This window comes from Dasypus novemcinctus, chromosome 17 (assembly GCF_030445035.2).
Source record: "Dasypus novemcinctus isolate mDasNov1 chromosome 17, mDasNov1.1.hap2, whole genome shotgun sequence".
Taxonomy (NCBI): domain Eukaryota; kingdom Metazoa; phylum Chordata; class Mammalia; order Cingulata; family Dasypodidae; genus Dasypus; species Dasypus novemcinctus.
In genome coordinates this window covers 87,885,567-87,893,699 of record NC_080689.1, presented here as the reverse complement: position 1 = coordinate 87,893,699, position 8,133 = coordinate 87,885,567, and positions in this window count along the sequence as shown.

Sequence of the window (8,133 nt, the reverse complement as noted above, 5' to 3'; positions counted from 1 at the left end):
TAACCATATATCTGATAGCAGACTTACAACCTGCATATATAAAGAACTCCTATATCTCAAAAATTAAAAGACAAACAACCCATTTTAAAAAATGGGAAAAAGATTTTAAAAGACACTTCTCCAAAGAAGAAATAAAAATGACTAAAAAGCACATGAAAAAATGCTCCAAATCTCTAGCTATCAGGGAAGTGAAAACCAAAACTAGAATGAGATACCATCTTACTCCCATAAGATTGGCAGCTATGAAAGAAACAGAAGACTGCAAATGCTGGAGAGGATGTGGAGGAATGGGAACACTCATCCACTGCTGGTGGGAATGCAGAAGGATCCAGCCATTCTGGAGGACACTTTGGCAGTTTCTCAAAAATATAGCTGAGATTTGCCATATGATCCACCAATTCCACTCCTGGGTATATACCCAGTAGAATTGAAAATGAGGACACAAACCGATATAGGCACACCAATGTTCATAGCAGCATTGTTCACTATTCCCAAAAGTTGGAATCAACCCAAATGCCTATCAACAGATGAATGGATAAATAAAATATGGTATATACATACAATGGAATAAAACTCAGCTTTAAGAATGATCACGCTACAAACACACATGATAACATGGATGAATCTTGAGAAACTTATGTTGATTAAAGCAACCCAGGCATTGAAGGACAAAATACTACATGACTTCAATTACATGAAATAAGTAAAGCAAGCTGCCTCAGAGAGCTAGAGACTGGATGACAGGCATAAAGGAAATTGGGGGGTAGAGGAAGGATGTAAGCTGACACCTACATGGGTGAAGTCTATAATAAGCTGGAGGTAAGTGTTTGTACAAGGAAGGGATAAAATGGGGGAATAGGTTTACCTTTTAATGGGGCTTTCTGGGCTGAGGGGGGCTGGGATGGAAGGATGGGTAATATTGCCCAAGAAATTGGGGCGGTTGGATCAACATATGAACATAGGCGATTGTCAGGTATTTAGTTGAGAGTATAATGCTGAGAAAAATTTTTCAAAAATATAATAAGGAAGGTTACCTGTTTATGATGCTTAAAGGGGATAATCTGATGCAGGAAAGTCTCCTAGGTAATATGTGAATGCTCATTTTGTGAGACTGGGTTATATCATTGGATAGAGACCCATATAATGAGAGTGAAGGTATACCCACATCCTGGGAAGGACTGATGCCCTCAAATAGAGGGAATTGTATCTCTCAAGAGAAATGTTGGCTCCCAGTGCATTAGGGCAATTGAGCATGTCAAGCCCTCAACACCGTTGCAAGTATCTCTGAACATGGCCCTTTAAGCAATGAAGATTGACTGTCACTGTGGACGCTAAGGGGAGGGGGGAAGAGGTATTGAATAGATGGAACCAATGTAACTGTGTGGGCAATAGAAGTGTTTCACAAGAGTACGCAAGGATGAATATAAGACATGTAAAATTACACTGAAAGTATATAGGGGCTGATAGGCTAAAATGTAAATCATAATGTAAAACATAAGATAACTAAAAAGTTAGAAAATTTTATAGTCTAAAATATAAACCACAATGTAAACACTAATGTTACCTTGTTTGAAAGCTATTGTCTCAATATCTGTACATCAGTTTCGGTAAATATAGTATGAATATGTAAAAAGATTATTACCGTGGAAGGGAAAAGGTTTTATGTTGGATATGCAGGAGTACTATATATTGTATATATGAATTACTGTGATCTCAACTTTTGTGAAAATAAGCTTAATAATTAGAAAAAAGAAAAGACAAAGATAGGACATAGACACAGGAAGAGATGGAAGTAGTCGCCTTGCCAATTTGCATACAGGGCAACACTTATTGCAGTGATGGAAGGCAAAATATCAAAAACAAAGCTTTTGCACTTTAAATTTTTTTGATACCCCAGTTTATTTTTACCTTACTTTTTCTAAATTAATATGTATTCTATATCTAACCTTTAAACTCATCACTATAGTCCATTTTACTATTAATGGAACCTGGCAACATAATGGGCAGCACTTTTCAAGAAGTTTTGGATCACAGAAAAGTTCAACAATGGCAGGGGAGGAATACTGGTGTGGGACGCTATTGACAGGGGACACATGGTTGGCAGGGAGTTCTACAGGGATTATATCCAGGGTATATAAAAATGTTTGGATATTTACATAGTGGTTACAATTAAAAACAACAACTGAGGGAGTGCTGAGTTCCTAGCCAGGGGAGCTCTATCACAATCCCTAAAAGAACAGCAACAATCCCCCAAATGCAATGGCAAAGACCATAAAAGAAGGAAGGTCCAACAATGATCCCTTGATACTAATGACTATGCTTGTGAGGCTGTGCACCTGAAATAAGAACAAGGCCTAGAGCTGCAGGGTGCCTAAGAGTTACCTCCTGAGAGTCTCCATGTTGATCAAATGTGACCAGTCTTGAAGCCAAACTCAGCATGTAAATGCATTGCCTTCCCCCCCCAGTGTGGGGCATGACTCGGGAGATGAGCCTCCCTGGTGCCAATGGATTACCACCAAGTACCAGCTGATGATGTAACTAGAAAATGACCTTGAATAAAAGGGTCAACTCGAACCAGCAGAATATGTTAATCTGCACATAATACCAGGAGTTAAAAATTCTTTTTGACCTGAATCAACAGGGGAAATGGAAAGTACAAATGAATTTATATGGCTATCAGTCTACAAAAAGAGTCAGGAGGTTATCAGAGGAGTTGCCCTTATGCACACCTCAGCAGAGTCACAGAGACAGATTAAGTAGATACAACCCCGGGTATTGGTTCTTCTGAGGGCTATAGAGACCCACAGGTTCTATGGTCATGGCAGACGGATTTCAGTGCCATGTCAGTTAGCTCTATTTTGAAATTTGTGTTTCTGTCTGATGGAGCTAGACTCAGCTGTGTTCTTTGTTCACAAGCCTCTCCTGTTACTTTTACTGGAACGATAGTTGGTGCTGGCATTTAATATATACCCGGGGGGCCTGAATCTCTGGACTGACCATGTGATAGCCAGGCTCTGAGCCTCAACTGACTTCAGCTCCTACACTCTGGTTTATTGGACTTACCCCACTCAGCTAACATGGAGGTGAAGAAGGTCATCACCACACCAGGGAGCCAAGAGTGCCTACAACTGAAAGCAGGAGAATTAGTTCCAGCATCCATGTGGAATCTAAGCCCCCTCTTGATATAGATGTGGAGTGGACACAACCATTCCAAGGTCCACAGGATAGAGGAATAGAGTATGGATTAGAGTGGACTTACTGATATTCTATTCATGAACTATTGTGATTGGTAATCAAAGAAAATGTGGCATTGGTGTGGAGAAAGTGGCCATGGTGGCTGCCTGGGGTAGGGAATGGGAGGAAGAGATGAGATGTGGGGTCTTTTTCGGGACTTGGAGTTTTCCTTGGTAGTGCTGCAGGGACAGTTACTGGACATTTTATGTCCTCCCATGGCCCACTGGGGAATGTGGGAGAATGGGCTATGACGTGGACCATTGACATGAGGTGCAGCGGTGTGCAGTGATGTATTCACCAAATGAATGTCTCATCATGATGGAAGAGATTGTTGTTATGGGGGGAGGAGTGGGGTGGGAGTGGTGGGGGGTATATGGGGACCTCATATTTTTTTAATGTAATATTAAAAAAATAAATAAAGACAAAAAAAAGACCATAGAGCCACTCACAGCAGTGAGTTAGAACCCTACATATATCCAAGTAAAGGGCCCCAAGTCTAAAGGGACCCAGGGCAGAACACAAGCAACTGAGAAGTGTCACAGTGTAAAGCGAGACTGCTGCAGAACTGTTGGCAAGAAGTTCATGCACTTAAGCCAGGAAGGATCTTTTTGTGAGACCATGTAAAGACAAAACTGACCTTCCTGATTGATGCTAACTGGCCCCCTGTGGATGGGTCCCAGAACTAAAAAGTGTAATGGAAAGGGGGCACTGAGTAAGGGAGAGAACGTAAACAAATCATGGGAACTTAGAGAAAATTCTGTACAAAAACAGAAAAGAGTAAGTTTCCAAGGGAATGAACAGAGGAAAGGAAGCTTTCTCCTGGAGGTGAAACAATTGCATGCTAAAGGGCCGTCTTAAAAATTGTACCACATAATCTAGGGAAATAATAAAATGCAAAAGAACTGGCAAAATCTGAACAGTTGAACACAGGGTTCTCTAAAAGGATTAGAATAAGTTGGACCAAGCATCAAAATAGCCTTTACACAATGCAAAACAACCATAAAACTTTATGCATTAAGGGTAAACTGAGCTTCAGAGTTAACACATGAAAGTAAGCTGATGCCCAGACTTCAGCAAAAATAATAACAATCCATCCTAAGGAAAAGAAATATATGGCTCAGTCAAGGAAACCATTTAAATTCCAGAGGATACACAGAATTGGGACCAACTACTCAAAGAATTTCAAACAAATCTACTAAATTAAGTCAAGATGAAGGAAAACATGGATGAAAAATAAAGTAATAGTGGATATTGAGTAATAGGATAAATTATGAATATAAAGAATGATTTGTGAGTATACAAAGAAACACAAAAAATTACAATGAATAACTCCACTATAATTGAGATTCAAAATACACTAAAGGCATACAATAGCACCTTTTAACAGAAGGAAGAAAGAATCAGAAAACTAGAAGAGAGGACAAAAATCATACAGTCAGAAGCACACAAAGTAAAAATTCAAAAAATTGAGCAGTGTCTTTGGGACTTGAAACACAGCATAATGTATACAAACATATAGATCATGGGTGTCCAAGGAATAGAGGATGGAAAAGGGGCAGAAAAAATATTTGAGGAAATATTGGATGAAAATGTCCCAAGTCTTATGAAAGACATAAATATACATGTCCAAGAAGTGCAACATACTCTAAACAGAAAAAAAAAAAAAACAAACAACTCTAAGAAACATACTCCAAGACACATACTAATCAGAATGTCAAAGGCCATGGATAAAGAGAGAATTATGAAAGAAGCAAGAGAAAAGCAATTTGTCACATAAAGGAATCTTCAATGAGACTAAGTACTGATTCCCTCATGAGAAAATATGAAGCTGAGAAGGCAGTTGCATGAAGCTGAGAAGGCAATGGTACTGACAGAGCACCCCTTTCAGCCAAAGTCTTTCTCCAGTCAAAGTGCATTCAAAAAGGAGAAAGTTTAAAATATTCACAAATGAATAGAAACTGAGTATGTTCATCAACAAAATGCCTGCCTTAAAGTATTTCTTTTTTTCTTCAAATTCTACTCAATTATTCATGTTTTAAAAAAATATTACATTAAAAAAATATGAGGTGCGCCATTCACCTCCACCGCCCCCACCCCACCACTCCCCCCACAGTAACACTCTCCCCCATCATCATGACACATCCATTGCATCTGGTGAGTACATCTCTGGGTATCACTGCACCCCATGGCCTGTGGTACACACCATACCCCACATTCTCCCACGTTCCATCCAGTGGGCCATGGGAGGGCATACAATGTCCAGCAATTGTCCCTGCAGCACCACCCAGGACAACTCCAAGTCCCCAAAATGCCTCCACATCTTTTCTCTTCCTCCCATTCCCCATACCTAGCAGCCACCATGGCCACTTTTTCCACAATCAATGCCACATGTTCTCAATGATTAACCACAATAGTTCATGAATAGGATATCATTAAGTCCACTCTAATCCTTACTGTATTCCTCCTTCCTGTGGAACTTGGCTTGGTTGTGTCCATTCCACATCTATGTCAAGAGAAGGCTTAGATTCCACATGGATACTGGATGCAATCCTCCTGCTTTCAGTTGTAGGCACTCTAGGCTCCATGGTTTGGTGGTTGACATTCTTCAACTCCATGTTAGCTGAGTGGGGTAAGTCCAATAAATCAGAGTGTAGGAGCTGAAGTCTGTTAAGTCTCAGGGCCTGGCTATCATATTGTCAGTCCAGAGATTCAATCCCCTAGATATATCTTAAGCCCCAGCACCAACTACAATTCCAGTAAAGTAGCAGGAAAGGCTTGTGAAAAGAGATCCCACCTGAGTCCAGCTCCATCACGCAGAAACACAAGCTCCAGAGAAGGGCCAACTGACATGGCAGTGAACCCCATCTGCCATGACCATAGAACCTGTGGGTCTCTTTAGCCCTCAAAAGGACCAATACCTGGGGTTGTATCTACTTTGTCTGTCTCTGAGACTCTGCTCAGGTGTGCATAAGGGCAATCCTTCTGACAACCTTCACACTCTTTTTTAGAGACTCAGCCATATAAACTCATTTGTCCTTTCCATTTCCCCCTTACTTTACATCAAACAGCATTTTTAACTCCTGTTATTATATGTAGACAGGGATATTCTGCTGGTTCACGTTGAACCTTTAATTCAAGGTCATTTTCTAGTTGCATCATCAGCTGGTACTTGGTAGTGATCCCTCAGTGCCAGGGAGGCTCATCCGGGTTTCATGTCCCACACTGGGGGGAAGGCATTAGATTTACATGCAGAGTTTGGCTTTGAGACTGGCCACATTTGAGTAACACGGAGGCTGTCAGTAGGGAACTCTTAGGCACAGTGCTGCTCTAGGCCCTGTTCTTATTTCAGGTGTGTAGGCTCACAAGCATAGTTATTAGTATCAGAGGCTCACTGTTGGACCCTCGTTCCTTCCTGGTCCTTACCATTGCACCTGGGGGACTGTCACTGCTCCCCTAGGGACCATGACAGAGCCCCCCCCAGCCAGGAACCCAGTACCCCCGAGCTGTTGTTTTTAATTGTTTCCACTATGAGTATATCCAAACATTTCCATGCACCCTGGAAGTATTTCTAAAGGACATGTGGCCTCTAAGCCTCCCCTTAATTTAGAGGTAGAGTGGACATCGCCATCCCAGGGTCCTCAGGATGGAGGAATAACATGTATTAGAGTGGGCTTACTGGTATTCTCCTATAGAATTATTGTGACTCTAGCATTGGAAAAGTTATGTCACTGATGTGGAGACAGTGTCCACAGGAGTTGCTGAAGGCAGGAGGAGGGAAAAATAGGTGTGATGTTGGGGCATTTTCGGGACTTGGAGTTGTCTTAAATGATATTGCAGGGACAGATGCAGGATATTACATATCCTGCCGTAACCCACTCACGGGACAGTCAGAGAGTGTAAACTACAACATAGACTATAATCCATGCTGTGTAGCAGTGCTCAATAATGTATTCATCGAGTGCAATGAATGTACCACACTAATGAAAGAAGTTTTCAGTGTGGGAGTAGTGGGGTGGTGTGGGGAGTGGGATATATTTATATTATATTTCTTTAATGTGACACCTTGGGTGATCGATGCATCTTTTTTTAAAAAGATAGTAAAAAATCGCTAAAAGGAAATCTTTAGGTTGAAATGAAAAGAAAAGAGAGTGAGTGGGAGTAGGGTGAAGAAGTGAAGCTCTTCAGTAAAGGAAACTAAAACTGTAAATTCAGCATCCCTTAGTACTATAGTTTCAATATACTACATTAGTACTGTATCCTCAATATACAACTCTACTCTCATTCCTATAAGATTCACAATACAACTGAACAAAAAAAAAGTCATATTTTGTGATATTGGATGTGCAAATATAAAGAGGCAATGCAGAATAAGAACAATAACAAAGAAGGGAAATAGACAGATACGAGATCAGAGAATGTGTATGCTATTGAAATTTACTTGATATCTTATCAAATTATGGATGTAGGTTTTGTAATAAAATACCCAAGAATAGAAAATATTTTAGCATAATTTTATTAGAGAAGTTGTGAACTTGCAAAGCAATCATGCACATGTTTGCAATTCCCATACAATACCACTCCACCAATACACTATATTGCTGTGGAAAATTTGTTACAAATTATGAGATAGCTTCATGAGACTATTACCACTAACCATAGCCTATACTGTACATTTGGTATATTATTTTAAAAATACACAGAAAGAAAAATGGAAAGAGGATTAGTCAGGTACATCATAACTGATCAGCTATAAAGAAAAGAAAGCTACAATAAAGGAAAAGAAAAACAAAAAATATGTGACATAAATCTAAAGGGCAAAATGACTGAAGCAAGTATTACCTTTCCAGTAATAACACTGAATGTTAGTGGATTAAATTTCCCCAATAAAAAGACAGAAAT